At 35.4% G+C, this 16,241-nt stretch overlaps 1 pseudogene; it reads right to left on the bottom strand.

The window, feature by feature from the left end:
• Window positions 1–4,092: 4,092 nt before the first annotated feature.
• LOC122749532 lies at window positions 4,093–5,077 on the bottom strand (annotated as a pseudogene).
• Between the last annotated feature and the right edge of the window lie 11,164 nt (window positions 5,078–16,241).

Below are 16,241 nucleotides of genomic sequence, written 5' to 3'. Positions count from 1 at the left end.
TTTGGCATATTACTTTATCTTCCCCTACCTTCTTTCTGAAAGGATAAGGTACATATATAAAAATATTCCTTGGTAAGGATGATTCTCCCATCTGCTCCCCTGATTCCATCTCAGTTTATTCAAGACTTTGTTCCATCAATTAGCCTTTCTCTGTAACACATTCAAGTTTTCCCTTCCTACTGCTTCTTTTCTATTTATCTGTAGACAAGCTTAAGTCTTCTCAGAATAAAGAGTTCTCTTGTTTCAACATGTCTAGTTATTCTAGCATTTTTCTTTTCATTCTTTTTTATTCCCGAGGTTCTACAATCAAAATCAGGTTTTGGATTTATATATACTCAAGTTATATAACTTTCATTTGAGAAAAGGTAGAGTTAATCATTAAAGTGAATATATATTCTTTTTCCTTTTTAATTTATTTTTTAAGTTATACATTTGTAAATATGTAAAACATTACCACATTAATCATTTTGAATTTTAAAAATCAAGTAAAAAAGAGAGAAAGCACAGGATAGCATGCTTTAATCTGTGTTCAATCAATATCAGTTCTTTCTCTGGAGGTGGATAGTATGCTTGTGACTGTGGGGCTCTACTCCTACCTCGGCACAGCAGCCCCCTCCTTCAAACCTTTTCATGATTATGTGTTCTAAATTTGAATAAACCAACTGAACATTTATTTAGCATCCATATGCTAGTGGATATAAAGACAAAATTGAAACACTCTCTTCACTTTATCAATTTACAACCTAGTCAAGTAAAGCAATGTTAGTGTGTATATATGTATGTTGGATTTTAGTCATTTAGTCATCCCCTCTTTTTATGGCTCTGTGGACCATAGCAAAATAAAACTGTCCATTAGGTTTTCTTGGCAAAGACACTGGAGTGGCTTGTCATTTCCTTCTCCATTGCATTATGGCAAACAGAGATTAAGTGACTTGCCCAAGGTCCCACAGCTAGTAATTGTCTGAAGCCACATTTGAATTCAGGTCTTCCTTATTCTAGGTCCAGTATTCTATCCACTGAGCCACCTAGCTGAGTCCATATGTATATACATATCTCTATATATACATACATACATACATAAACATGTGAATAAAAAGTGATATATGTATAGGTAAACATGTGCAAATACATATAATAATACAAAGTAATTTTAGGGTGAAGGTACTACCACTTGAGAGGAAAAAGAAAGTTTTCTTGTAGAAGGCTGTGCTTAGACTGAATCTAAAGGGAAATTAGGTATTCAGAAAGATCAAGTGGAGGAGAGAGTGAATTCCAGGCATCAGAAATATCTGGCAAAATGGCATAGAGATAGAAGATGGAGTGAAACATTTAGAAACAGTAGACCAAAATGTTATGTTAGCACTAACCAAATTAAATCTTTGATGTTTTTTTTTCATCTCCTCCTACCTGTGCCATGTTCTTTTATATGGTTCTTTTCACTTTTAACTTCTTCCTCAAGTCCAATTTCAATGCCTCATCATATTGTGAAGGTTATCCCAGTTTCTCAAAAGAAATATGAGTGGAATATAAGCTTGACAGCTTCTACTAACCAGGAAAGTTTCCAAAACCAAATTCAAACCTGGTGTTGTGTTGTATGTCTGTTGCCTGAGCACTAGCCTAGGTAAGTAAGCTCAGGCTCATCATTAAGTTGACCATAGGGTAATCAGTTTTAAGGACATAGTGACTCTCAGGGAACATCTGAGAAGCTTCAGCACACAATTAGTGAAACATGTACACTCATATCAACAAAATGATAGATTTCTGAATTATGAAGTATTTTTACCTTCTGAAAAGTGCATTTCATTGAAAATTAAAATATTCACATTTGATACAACCTTATTCCTTGAAAGAGTTGGTATGAAGACCATTTTGTTAGACTGGCTAGATGAACATCAGTCTTGACAAAGAGAGCCCCAGAAAAAATAATTGTTTCATACTTTTTCTTGATGCCTATTACCAATCTTTCAGAAGCCAAAACTTCCTCTTATTGTTGAATTTAATTTGTGTGTTTTGAAATTTTAGTATGGTTTTTGTTAACTAACAAACAGCTGGAACTCATTAAGAATAAGCTTTTGCTACTTGGCCTGTCTATATAAAGCCAAAACAACATCTCAATGTAGTCAACTCACAGAAAAACACACTAGATATTTGGCATCATTTTTGTAAAATAGTGGGATATTTCAATGACTTTAGTTAATTCACAAGTGTGGTATAATGCAAGCTTCAGCCTTGATCTATATAAAATGTTGTGAGTAAAGATTGTTGCTTAAAAGATTTTGTGAAATTAGAAGATATATTTTGTTGTTCACCTGAGGTAGTTATTTGGGAAATAATTAAATTTTCTGCTAATGACCAGAATCATACTGGATCAGGTTTCATTGTCTTCTCTAAAGTAACTCAAATGGAAATTCAAGTTTCATAGGTAATCGAAGGCACTATATATGTATATCTAATGAACTAATTAATTCACAAATATTTGCTGAACACAGAGACCAAGGAAACTTCCTCATATTTTGGAGAAAACATGGATGTTGTTTTGTGTTTTATTTTATTTTAGTTATTATAAAATCATAGTGATGGATTCTAGATTATCCTTCCCCTGGGGACACTGGAATGATGAGTCATTGATCAATCTATCAATCAACAAGCATTTTTTTTCAATCACTTACTATGTGCCTGTCACTTTGCTAGGTGCTAAAAATACAAGTACAAATAATAAAATTACACCTACTTGAAATGAGCTTACCTTCTAATAATGGAGAGAATAAGTACCATAAAGCTAATAAATAAATATATGATAAACATATGTAATTGTTATACATTTTTACATGCACATGTATGTCTAAATCTATGTGTTTATACATCTGTGCTCATATACATATGTGCATGTACAATTATTCAACTGAAGTGGGGAATCATTGACCAATCATTCATGGAACTCGGGACACAAAAGACATCTATCCTCTTCAAATGACCTGTTTCTGAGGCAAAAAACAGACATTTAGGGAATGGTCCCAAAGATTAGAGTGTACTTTAAAGTAAATAAGATAGAGGCTATTTTTCATTCTTGGAAGGAGCTGATGCAATAATGCAGACAGACACCTGAGAAATATGATATATTTTATTAAGGCAACATGACCACTAAGATAATAGATTTAGATCACAGGCATGCCTACAATATGGTGAGGTGGCCATAACAGTTTGTGATAACCATTGGTCCTTCCTTTATCCTCAGGGGAACCCTCTGCTCTAATCACATTTATGTTTCAGATGCTAATCATAGGATCATAGATGTATAGCTGGATGGAATTATAGAGGCTATCAAGTCAAATGCCATCATATTGCAGATGAGGAAACTGAGGCACAAAGAATTTAAGTGACTTGCACAAGGGTCATATGCCTAGGTATTATCTGAAGAGTGATTTGAATCCTGATCTTCTTAACTCTTTTTTTTCCCCAGTTATTTTTTGTTTATTCAATATTTGGGTTAGTTTGACACTTGAGGAATTGAATCTTTGTAGATAGATTTTTTTAATACAAAATGGAAATGTACATACATATATATATGTATATGTAGGTATACATGTACATGTATATACTTATGTGTGTAAACACATACATACATACATACATACATACATACATACATACATACATACATACAAAATCAGGTCCTCTGGAATGGTGATACATGGAGCCATGCTGGAGAGCCCTAAAGGAGGCTAATCAAACATAATCAATGTATCAATGAAGTATTACTACTATATAGTGTTCTAGACCTACAGGAACCTATAGCACCTACAAGGCAGGCAGTTATATTCCTGGGGGGAGCAGTGCTGGCTCTACTTAACAGCAACCACTTCAACACTGTACAAGCCATATCCAGCATCACTAGGCAAACAGGGTTTAACAAATAGCCTCACTGTATTATTCCCCCATTTCTAAGTTTAAGAAGAGTGTGTTCATAGGTTTTAGATTTCTGGTGTCATTAATCAGAGGAAAGATTTGACCTAGATGAAAAGCACATCATAACTACTCCCCTAACCACTGTCGTGTTCTCTAGACAATAAAGTGGCAGCACATTAAAAGGCTTTAAAATTGCAGTTCCTTCTGGATTCCCCAAAGGGCATCTCCACTCTTCTTTAAACAGGTGTCATCCTCCGTATTCAGGCTTACCTTCTCTACATCTGAAATACCATTCTGCCCCAAGATACATGGGACACGAAGGAAGATATATTCACTAATGCCATATAGACCCTTAATCATGGTGGAAATTGGATGCACTCTCCTAAGATTATTCATAATGCTTTCTGCCAGATCTGCTACGGACAAGCCAATGGCCCAGAAAGTGTAGCCCTTCAGTTTGATCACCTCACAAGCACTTTCAGTGACCTGTTTATGAACATCTTTCTAATTCTCTGAATCAGAATCAGTTCCCAAAGCAGGATAAAGATTCTTCAGAGACACTCCAGTATCATTCACACCACTCCACATAGGAACACTGGAATCTCCATGTTTCCCAAGGACCCATCCATGACAACTTGAAGAATGGACACCATCTCTCTCCCCCATTAGGTAATGGAAATGGGCAGAATTAAGATTGCAAACATTTCCAATAACACAGTTTTTAGGAAAGCTACTTAGCTTCCAGGCCACATATGTCAAAATATCCACTGGATTGGAAACAATAAGGACCTTGCAATTAGGGTTGTATTTAACAATATTGGGAATGATAACTTAAATATATTCACATTACACTGGACCAAGTTATGATGACTTTCTCCATCCTGTTGATGTGCCCCAGTGGTAATGACAACTAGCTTTGAGTTCATAGTCACACTGTAATCTTTGCCAGAAACAATTTTTGATATTTTGAGGAAAAGACTGCCATGTTAGAGATCCATCATCTCTCCCTTTAGTTTGTCTCTATGACATCAACTAGGGCAAGTTAATCAGCCAAATCCTTCATTAAGATACTGATAGCACATGCCATGACAACTGCAGTGATCTTGTTTTGGAGAACCTGATCTTCATTTAGGACATTCAGAATCAGCTGATCCTTGAGAATAGTTGCCATTTTGGGGGAAATCTAGTGTCCTCGTCAGGCTGCAGGGAATTCTGAGTTAGATGTGAGACTGCTGCTTCTGGACTCATGCCCTTCCTAACTCTTAATTCCTTAAACATTATGCCATGCTGACTCACAGCTCTAGAACCAGAGATGAATAAAATGAACCTCTAAAAATGTGCTTATCGACCAGCTGTGTTTTAGAAAAAAAAATAGGCCAGAAAGAAATAGATCAGTCTTGAAAAATGGACACAGAATCATAGTCTTATACTCTTTGAATTGGAATAGATGTTAGAGATATCTCAGTCAACCTCTTCATTTTACAGATGAGGTTCAAAGAAGATAATTGAATTGTTTCAGGTCATACAGTAGCTGAAACTACAACACAAGTTCTAGACTCCCAGTCTTTGCTCATGCTGTTCCCCTATGTTTTGTATCCTTTCTCTACTTCTAAACTACTATGTGAAAGGGTACTAATAGGCTCCAGAAATACACAGATAAAATAACAAAACACAATCCAAATGCTCCCTATCTTGAAAGAACTTATATTATAAAGACAATCTATTACCAAATGTAAGTTAATGTAGGAACAGCTTTTGGAAGATGGGAGAGTCAGATACAAACTTTTTTGACAGTATAAGGGGTTAGACTTAAAAACACTATAGCACCAATTTTTATGTCTCCCTCTCTAGAAGTCAGTCACAAGGATTGCATGATTCTCAGGGCTATTATTTGCTGCTATAGTCATGCTGCCCACATCTTACCTCATCTACACATTATTTTTGGTGGTAATAGTTGGGTAAGTACAGATTATATCTATTTGTGGTCACTTGATGGCTATATGTTATTTGAAATTGATATACCATCAATTCAATCAGAGATTGGTACATTCCCCTCAGTGAAATCACCAGTTGTGCTAATGTTATATTTATTAATGTTATATATTTATGGAGCATCAGCCTCCTTCTTTATACTTAAGTCAAGGGGTAGCATGTAAGGAATTTTGGGGGGGTTCTAATGCAAACACAGGATCAGAATTAATCTATTGTAGCATGATTTGTGGCTTTGTTTCTAAATAATCCTCATCATTAAACAGAACAGACAAATTAGCTATTCTGTAACAAAAGAGGGTAAAATAATTCATAGGCACTCAGAACACATGTTTAAAAACCAAAGAAATATTTAAAGCATTAGTAGATATCACTTTATAACTGAAAAAAAAAAGGTGATATCAGGTACACAACAGTGTATTCATTTAATGTATACATAAATGGCTTAGCTACAGATAGTTTGTGGAATGACTAACATCCATAATTGAAATGAAGACAATGGGTGAAATTCACATGAACCCAACCACCAATGTGTCACAAAGAAAAATAAAACGAATATCTTAGTCATGTGAATATGTTTATGGAAATGGAGTGGTTTATGATGGTAATTCAGCATCAAGTCACTGCCACTAAAGCCACAGAAGTTTTATATAAGGAAACCAGATTTAGTCATCAATGTAGATTATGAAAAGGAATAATAGAGATAAAATACTGTCCATCACTGAAGGCTATACATTTTGGACCCTCCCGAATACCTAGCAATGCATGGCCTGGTGGTCAGAATTACACATTTGAAGCTCACTATCTTTCATGAACCAACAGATGACAAGTCTCCATGACAAAAATACAAACCTCAAAAGATCTTTGAAAACTAATCCAATATACAATTATCACAGATTAAAACATTGTCCACATTTTTCTGTTGCTACAAAAAGTGCTCTTATGAATTATTTAGAGTATTTCTATTTTTGCATATAGTAAGGTCTTTTAAAATATTTATTTTATATTCATTTAGAATCTGTGTTTTCTCTTACCCTTATGGAGAACAAAGAAAAATAAGAGAGGAAGAAGATACGTTAATCATAATATGCATAGTTGAGCAAAACCAAATCCACATTAGCCATGTTCGTATATACACATATATATGTATATGTTTATGTATATATATACATACATATGTATATGTATAGAGATAGAGATCTGTAGCTTTAAATTCTGTACCACTATAACAAGAGATGAATGGAATGTTTCATCTTAAGTCTTTTCATCTTTGGGGTTGTCATTGCATTGAACAGTTTTTAAATCTTTCATAGTTGATTCCCTACCCCCCACCTTAGGTTCTTATTTTATAAATTGTTTTTTCTGTTCATTTTGCTCTGCATTACTCTATAAAGGTTGTCCCAGTTTCCTCCTAAAAGGTTCATTTTATCATTTCTTATGGCACAGAAATTTTCTGTTATATTCATATACCATAATTTATTTATTCATTACCCAATAAGATGATGGTTCCTTGGTTTCCATTTTTTTTGGCTGCTATAAAAAGAGCCTGCTATAAAAGTTTTTGTACAGATATGTTCTTTGCCTCTTTGATTTATTTGGGGAATAGGTCTAGTAACAGTATTATTAGCTGGATCTAAAGGCATGTGCACTTTGGACATATTTGCAAATTGCTTTCCATAATGGCTGAATTATTTCAGAACTCCACCAACAGTTCATCATTGTGTATATTTTCTCATAACCCCTCCAAAATTTGTAATTTTATTTTTTCTTTTTTGTCAGTGTGATGACTGTAGGTTAGAAGTTGAGAGCTGCTTTAATTTTCTTTTTTTTTCTAATTATTTGTAATTTTAAGCATTTTTTCACATGACTAGTGATAGCTTGGATTTCTTCCTTTGAAAACTCTGTTCATATCCCTTGACCATTAATCTATTGGATAATTACTCTTAATCATAAATTTGAGTCAGTTGGATACAAGATCTTTATCAGAGAAACTTGCTCTTCCTCCTTTCTTTAGGTTCCTTTCCCTCACATTTTTGTCTTCCACTAAGATCATCAAACATATAAAAAAAAATCAACAGCTACTTTGTAATTTTTTCATTTATGAACCTTAAAGGCATTAGGGTTCCTACTATTATCTAAACAACCACCACATATTCTTCCAGTTAAGCAAATATATGTATGTATCTGCATTTCCTTTGGTGCCTTTATTTCAATTTCAAATTGTCTACTTAGTTTTGGCCTTTCCATAAGGAATGTTTGAAAATCTTCTATTCCATTAAAGATTGTTTAAAATTATGATTATGCTTAATTTTGCCAGATAGATCATTCTTTATTTTAAACTTTCTTTACCTTTTGAAATTTCTTATTTGAAATTCTCTTTTTCTTAAGTGTGGCAGATATCAAGTCTTGTTTGATCCTTACTGTGGCTCCTTGGCATCTGTTTCTTTTTGGCTGCTTATATAATTTTTCTTTGAGTGTGAAGCTCTAGCTTTTGGTTATGGCATTCCTGAGAGTTTCATTCTGGTGTGTCTTTCAGGAGGTGAACGGTATAGTCTTTCTATTTTCACTGTTTTGTTGTTCTAAAAGTTCCCATCAGTTTTCACTTGTAATTTATTTCTTGAATTGTGTTTTGATTTGATTTTTGATTGGTTGTGGTTTTCGGATAGTTCAATAATTCTTAGATTATTTCTCCTTGACCTGTTTTCCAGTATATTTTTCATACATTGTTTCTGATAATTTTTAAAGCTTTTGATTTTGATTAATAGTTATTTTTGTCTTATTGAGTTGTAGTTTTCATTTTGACCAATTCTAATTTTCAGAACATTTTTTTTATTAAATTTTCCACAATCTGTTCAAAGGTATCACTTCTTGCAATTCTTTCTTCCTTGAGTATTCCATTTTGTATCCTGCTTTATTTCTTCCAGGAAGGCCTGTAATTTTTCAGTTCAGGACATTTATTTTTCTTTGAGGCTTTACACAATCTTGTTATAGGATCACTATCCTACTGAGGTTTTATCCTTTGGTTATCTCTCAAACAAAAGGTATTTTCTCATAACATTCAGAGATGTCCTTAATTTGTTCATCTCAGCTATTTTAGCAGCTAAACCAGTCCTGTCCTTGGTCTAGACTTCACATTTTTTTGTTTTTTTAGTGAGGCAATTGGGGTTAAGTGACTTGCCCAGGGTCACACAGCTAGTAAGTGTTAAGTTTCTGAGGCCGGATTTGAACTCAGGTACTCCTGAATCCAGGGCCGGTGCTTTATCCACTGCGCCACCTAGCCGCCCCCTAGACTTCACATTTTAATGTAATGATGTAGACCTGTTATGTCTTGAGTATGGTTTCTACTATAAGGGACTTTGGGCTTTTCAAGAACTGAACTCAGTCTGATATGTCTTTTCCAAGGACTCTATGACTTATTCCAATGATCTAATCTGCCTGCTGTCTTTCTTCCCTTGTTGATGGGCTCAGGGGTTCTTCCTACATACTGAGCTCCAGCCAAGGACTTAGGAGACCAGGCTAGGTTTTGTCTAGGGATGTTCTCATGCCTCTGGTCTCAGGTCACTTGTGACTCCCTGCCAAACCACATACTTTTGACTTTTGAGACACCAATGTAGATCATTGTCTGGGGCCTTTCTCCACCCTTTAACAGCCTGGATCCTTCCCAAGTTTCTCCAGGCTTCATTGAGGTCTGCTTTGTACCTGTACCTGCTTGTCAACCTCATGGATTCATGAGGATTTCTGGGGTCCTTCTGTGGATCCCAGATCAAGGTAGAGGAATTTACAGATGATTCTTGTTATTTATTTTTATGTTGGTGCTTTTCTAAGCCTCAAAGGGTCATTTGAAGAGGATGGAGGCTCCTCTAGGCTCTAGGAAATTACCAACTTCATCCCAGTGATATTCTTCTTGTTGGTAAGCACCATGAGATGGAATTTCTGGGCCAAAGGGTTTGGAAATTATAGTTAGTTTCTCTACATAATTCTGGAATGATTTCCATAATATTAGGTGATAATATATTAACAAAGTACATTGAACACAAATGGTTGCATCAAGAATCTAGTTCTATTTATGGAAACAAAGGGGCTCATGATTGCAATAGTCAGGTTATTGCTATGAGAAATTAGCAAATATGCATCCTTAAAAAGTCCAGAATTCAAGATAGTTACAAGATTTTCAAAGATAACAGAAGAAATTGTCCAACATATCATTCATTGCTAGTTGCAAACATTTAGTACCCACTACATACTTACAAGGAAACAGTCAAAAAGATAAAAAGTTTGTAGTAAATGGTTTCTTTTCTTTATAGTTTAAAAGATGACAAATCGGGGGCAGCTAGATGGCGCAGTGGTTAAAGCACCGGCCCTGGATTCAGGAGTACCTGAGTTCAAATCCGGCCTCAGACACTTGACACTTACTAGCTGTGTGACTGTGGGCAAGTCACTTAACCCCCATTGCCTAAAAAAAAAAAAAAAAAAAAATGACAAATCTCTGTACTACAAGTATAAACCCCAAGACATCCTTGAGAATTCAATAAATACACTGTACTGGAGCCAGAGCTTATTGCAGAATTATCATGTACAATTATCTGAATATAACATTGACTTACAAAAAATTAAGAACAATAATTTTTTATAAATGTTTCCATCCTGAGAACTCATAACTTCCAAATTCTGGGACAAAAATAGACTAGTCAGAGGAAATCAAAACCATGTGGGAAAGTTATATAGCATATCTCTCAGCCTATTTTGTAATGGGGGTATCCCAAAATCAGATTCAGGGAGTTTATAGACAATAAGTTTGCATCCCGACACATTCAAAAATCAATTATTTTAATCACCTGTCCAACTATTCAGGTAATACTATATGAATACTAATAGTGACTTCTTCTAAACCATTTCTATCTAAGCTTTGTTGTATATAAAAATGAGAAAAATTAAGTATAACAAATATCTTCCTTATCAGATCTCTTTTAATTCTTTTGTTTCTAGACCTTCTCTGTATATTTCAAATTACAGCTATCCCTCTCACATCACACTATCTGGAAAACTCTGCATAAAGTTTTTTGTTCCTCCCTTTATACCAGATAAGAACTTTGATATTTTTTTTCTTTTTTTAATGGGATGTTTACAGAATATTTTTGTCATATTTGGTCATAGGCTTTGTGTCATGTGATGGCCTCTGTGTGTCACCTGCAGCTTCCACAAAACCCTCCCCAAATTCCCAAAATTAATCTCTTATGCTGACCCATGATATATTGAAATGGAGATGAAGACAGTCATAATGTGAAAGGGATAAATGTATTCTAATTTGAGTTACAGTTACTTATTTATTTTGTTGGAGACAGCTTGGCATATTGGTAAGATCTTTGAGTCTAAAATCAGAGGACTTTGCCTTAACTAGGTATGCCATTTACTCCTTGAGTCAAATCAAGTCAACACATTTACTAATCATTCAATTCATGCCAAGCACTGTGTAAAGCACTGAGGATACAAAGAAAACAAGCAAAACAAAGCAAACACAATAAGAACTCTAAAACCCTTCATCTCAAGGACTGTACCTTTTTTTTTGGTAAGGCAATTGGGATTAAGTGACTTGCCCAATATCACACAGCTAGTAAGTGCCAAGTGTCCGAGGCCAGATCTGAACTTAGGTCCTCCTGACTCCAGGGTTGGTGCTCTATCCACTGCACCACCTATCTGCCCCAGGAATGTAACTTTTAAGGAAAATGGCTGTTTATCCTTGGGCAAGTCATTTAACTTAATCTGGGTTTCCACAAAACTAAAATGATAGAGTTGAATTAGATGAACTCCAAAATCCCTTTCACCTCTAAATCCTTTGACTATGCCTTAAACTTCATTTGTATAAGTTGCTTAAGAGCAGGATATTTGGACCTAATATTTTGTCTTTTGCACATTGCACATAATAAAAAATAGTTGAATTTAATAAAATTAAGTGAATAAGAAAATTGTTAAGATGTAGTTAATTAACCAGGCCATAGTCAATGCTAATAACAACTTGTTGATTCTATGACTAATGAATCCTGAAGAAATATGCATTATTAAGAATTCATTTCATAAGAACAAATTGTCGGTTATTAGATGAACTTTTTTTTTCTTGTGGGGCAATGAAGGTTAAGTGACTTGCCCAGGGGCACACAGCTAGTAAGTGTCAGGTGTCTGAGTCCAGATTTGAACTCAAGTCCTCCTGAATCCAGGCCCAGTGTTTTATCCACTGTGCCACCTAGCTACCCCTTAGATGAATTTTTTGAATGAAAAAATTCAGCATGCTGTTTCATACATGAAGTTACTGGTAAAATGACATCATATTATATAATGTTAATAAGTTAATTAACTAGAAAGATGATCTTTATGGAAATAACCATTTTAATCAGAGACAGCTGCTGGTTAAAGGTAATTTTTTTTTTTAATGAAAGGGTATTGGGGCAGCTAGGTGGCACAATGAATAGAGCACCGGCCCTGGAGTCAGGAGTACCTGAATTCAAATCTGGCCTCTGACAATTGACACTTACTAGCTGTGTGACCCTGGGCAAGTCACTTAACCCCAACTGCCTCACCAAAAAAGATGAAAGGGGATTAATTGTGATTAATACTCAATTTTTCATCTACTTATAGATTGCCAACAACTATCACTATATGTCTTTCCCCAACCATAGGAAATCCTGATGGAAACCCACTGGAACTGACAACCATGGACCCCTTGTCTTCTACAGACTATATAAAATCACATCTCTATTTTCTTTTATAGGAATCTAGGTAGCACAGAATTAGGAAGACTTGAGTTGAAATCCAGCCTCCGGATATTTACTAGTTATGTGACCCTAGACAAGTCACTTAACCTGTTTTAGTTTCCTCAACTGTAAAATGAAAAAAAAATAATAACACCAACCTCATAGGGTTATGGTGAGAATCAAAGGAGCTTATATTTTAAAGCATTTAAAACAATGACTGTCATATAGTAGTAGATAATATAAATGTTAACTATTATTATTTTGTTGTTATTGTTGTCATCATCACCATCACCACTACCACCACCATTCCACTGCCCAAAGTGGAGTCTCTGTAGAACTGTCCTTCTGAAATTGTCCATGCAGTCACCACATCATTCCTGTTATGACATGTGAATTAACAAGTAACTGAGATTTATTCATCTTCATCTCCTCCCCTTGCCTGCCAGCTAGCTGATAACATACCAGTATGCTGACTGGTAGAGTGGAAAATACACTGGATCTGAAATTAGTAAAGATCTGGGCTGGAATCTTTCTTTTAACTCTATGTGACCATTGTCAGGTCACAAGTCTCTTTAGGACTCAATTTTCTCATCTATAAAATGCAAATAATATAATCTGTGGTACCTAACTTAACAGAAGAGTTGTAAGGATTGAATTAATGAATATAAAATGCCTTGTAAAACTGAAAGTGCTACATAAATGTTATTTATTTATATTTTTGCATATTATGTGTGCTCAATAAATAAATGATGGGAGAAAGAGACATTTTTTCCATCTTTCAGGTGGGATGAAGATTACAGAAGGGGAGTCTAGGTTGCTAGGGTAAGAAGAAATGCATTCCTGGCATGCAGAATAGAAACTTGGAAAGCATGACCCCATAGAAACAATATTATAAATGATGGTTAAGCTCTCCATAGTAACCATAAATTTAACTACGTTTTGGGTTAAATAAATTTTTGTGGGCTATCCTAAGAACCTAACCACTATTTGTAACATGATTTCTGTGAGAAAATGTGTTCTGAGATCCATCAAATGAGTTGCAAATTATATTTTGTAATGGTCTCTTCATAAGTAGTACTGAGCTGTGGTGGCAGATGGTTCTTTCTTGTGAACCGAAAAATTGATTTCCTTATTTGCAAAGAGAGAGAGATCTTTCTTAATTTCCTTCCTGTCTTAAAAATGTTCCTCTATGGTCTACCTAGGATCTAATATGATCTGAGATTGAATATCTCTCATGGTAAAAGTTGAGACGTCTTGAGCCAAGACATATAAAAAATATAAATAGGTTTGAAGGGACCCTCCAACATCTGGTGGCTTTTTCATATGCGAGGGTCAGTGGGTAGAGCAAGAGCCAGTAAAGAGAAGGGCCATGAAAGTGACAGATTCCAGATCAATTGCTAAGAATCACCAGCTTCAAGAGAAAAGTGGCTCAGATTACAATATTGGGATAATCATTTATCTAAAGTGTTTTACCATCACCAACGTTAAAATGCTACATACATTTTGGCAATCATTATTTTCATAATAACTGGCATTTATATGTCCTTTTAAAGTTTGTAAACAATGTCTATACATAAGTTCATGTGAATCTCAGAATCACTTGGTGTTAGGTATGGCTATTTAATGAATGAGGAAATGAGAGAGGTTAAATGATTTGCCCATTTGTCCTTGTTTTTGTTCAGTCATCTCAGTTGTGCCCAATTCTTTGTGACCCCATTTGGAATTTTCTTGGTAAAGATACTGGAGTGGTTTGCCATTTTATTCTCCAGATCATTTTACAGATGAGGAAACTGAGGTAAACAGGATTAAGTGACTTGCCCAGGGTCACAGAGCTAGTGAATGTCTGAGGCTGGATTTGAATTTAGGAAAATGAGCCTTCCTGACTTTGTGCCCAGCACTCTATCCACTGAGCTACTGAGATTTGTCCCTGGCAACTATTTTAACCAGCATTTGAACCTATGTCTTCCTTACTCTAAGTCCAGCATGACATCTGCCACAGAGAGGTCAAATTTCACAGTCAAATGACTTGCAACCGTCAGTGTCTAATGAAGACATTTGTGTTTTAAAGCCTGAGGGTGGAGACCTTCCTGATAATCCCAAATGAACTTCAGCTGGATAGTTTCCTTCCAAGGCTTGTAATTATCCACAAAGGAAATGGCCATCTATAAGGAGCAGCAGCAGCAGCAGCAGCAGCAACAGCAGCAGTGATTCTTTCCCACTGCCTCATCTGGCTATCACATATTTGAAGGCACCAAAACTTTTCTATTTGTGTAAACTCCATGAGGCCAGATTCCTTGTTTTCTCCATATACCATATCAGTCTTCTCAAACTCAAATAGCAACTGAGGGTCACTAAACTCTGCAGACCACATATTGAATTAGAAAACCACATATTAACATTATGTTCTATTATATTTTTATTTATTTTGTTAAATATTTCCCAATTGCATCTTCTTTCTTTTTTTCTTTTTGGTGTGTGTGAGGCAATTGGGGTTAAGTGACTTGCCCAGGGTCACACAGTTAGTAAGTGTCAAGTGTCTGAGGCTGGATTTGAACTCAGGTCCTCCTGAATCCAGGGCTGGTGCTCTATCTACTGCACCACCTAGCTGTCCCCAATTACATCTTAATCTGTCTCAGTCCTCACTGGGGAGTCTTTGCTCAGAAATACAGTAATGGCCAGTGTTTGGCACTATGTTCTCTGTCATCAATTTAAGCTCCATGACAGCAAGATCCATGTATTCTTTTTTTTTTTTTAGTGAGGCAATTGGGGTTAAGTGACTTGCCCAGGGTCACACAGCTAATAAGTGTTAAGTGTCTGAGGCCAGATTTGAACTCAGGTACTGCTGACCTTCAGGGCCAGTGCTCTATCCACTGAGCCATCTAGCTGCCCCTGATCCATGTATTCTTTACACTGTATACCTTAAATATCTGCACATTGGAAGTATTTGCTATATGTTTCTTACTGTGATTTTTTTAATGAAAATTGTTTTTTTAATTGTGAGATGATTATGGAAGTATGAAAGCATGTATGGAGAAGTGCAGAGATCATGTTGATTCCAGGGGGATATCTAGTAATAATAATAATAATAATAATAATAATAATAATAATAATAATAATAATAATAATAATAATAATAATAATAATAATAATAAATCTACATGGTGTTTTGAGGTTTACAAAGCACTTTATGTGCATTAACTCATTCCACCTCATTTCAGATTAATGAACATGGAAGAATGCTATTAGCAAGTGATATGGCTATGCTCTCTACTCCAAGTCCATAAGCCCCTTCCCCTCCATTTACTCATAATGAGCCTCTAGTTTCTGTGAGTCACCCCAGAGATAAATGGCAGAAGCTATGAAAATAAATTTGGTGAAAATCAGTCAATACCTTTAAGAAGTATCTTGGCAGGGCAGCTAGGTGGTGCAGTGAATAGAGCACCAGCCCTGGATTTAGGAGGACCTGAGTTCAAATACGGCCTCAGACCCTTGACACTTAATAGCTGTGTGACCCTGGGCAAGTCACTTAACCCCAATTGCCTCACCAAAAAAAAAAAGAAGAAGAAGAAGAAATATCTTGGCATAGACAAAGAAAAAGAT

This window comes from Dromiciops gliroides, chromosome 3 (assembly GCF_019393635.1).
Source record: "Dromiciops gliroides isolate mDroGli1 chromosome 3, mDroGli1.pri, whole genome shotgun sequence".
Classification (NCBI taxonomy): Eukaryota; Metazoa; Chordata; class Mammalia; order Microbiotheria; family Microbiotheriidae; genus Dromiciops; species Dromiciops gliroides.
This window is presented reverse-complemented; position numbering and strand designations above follow the sequence as displayed.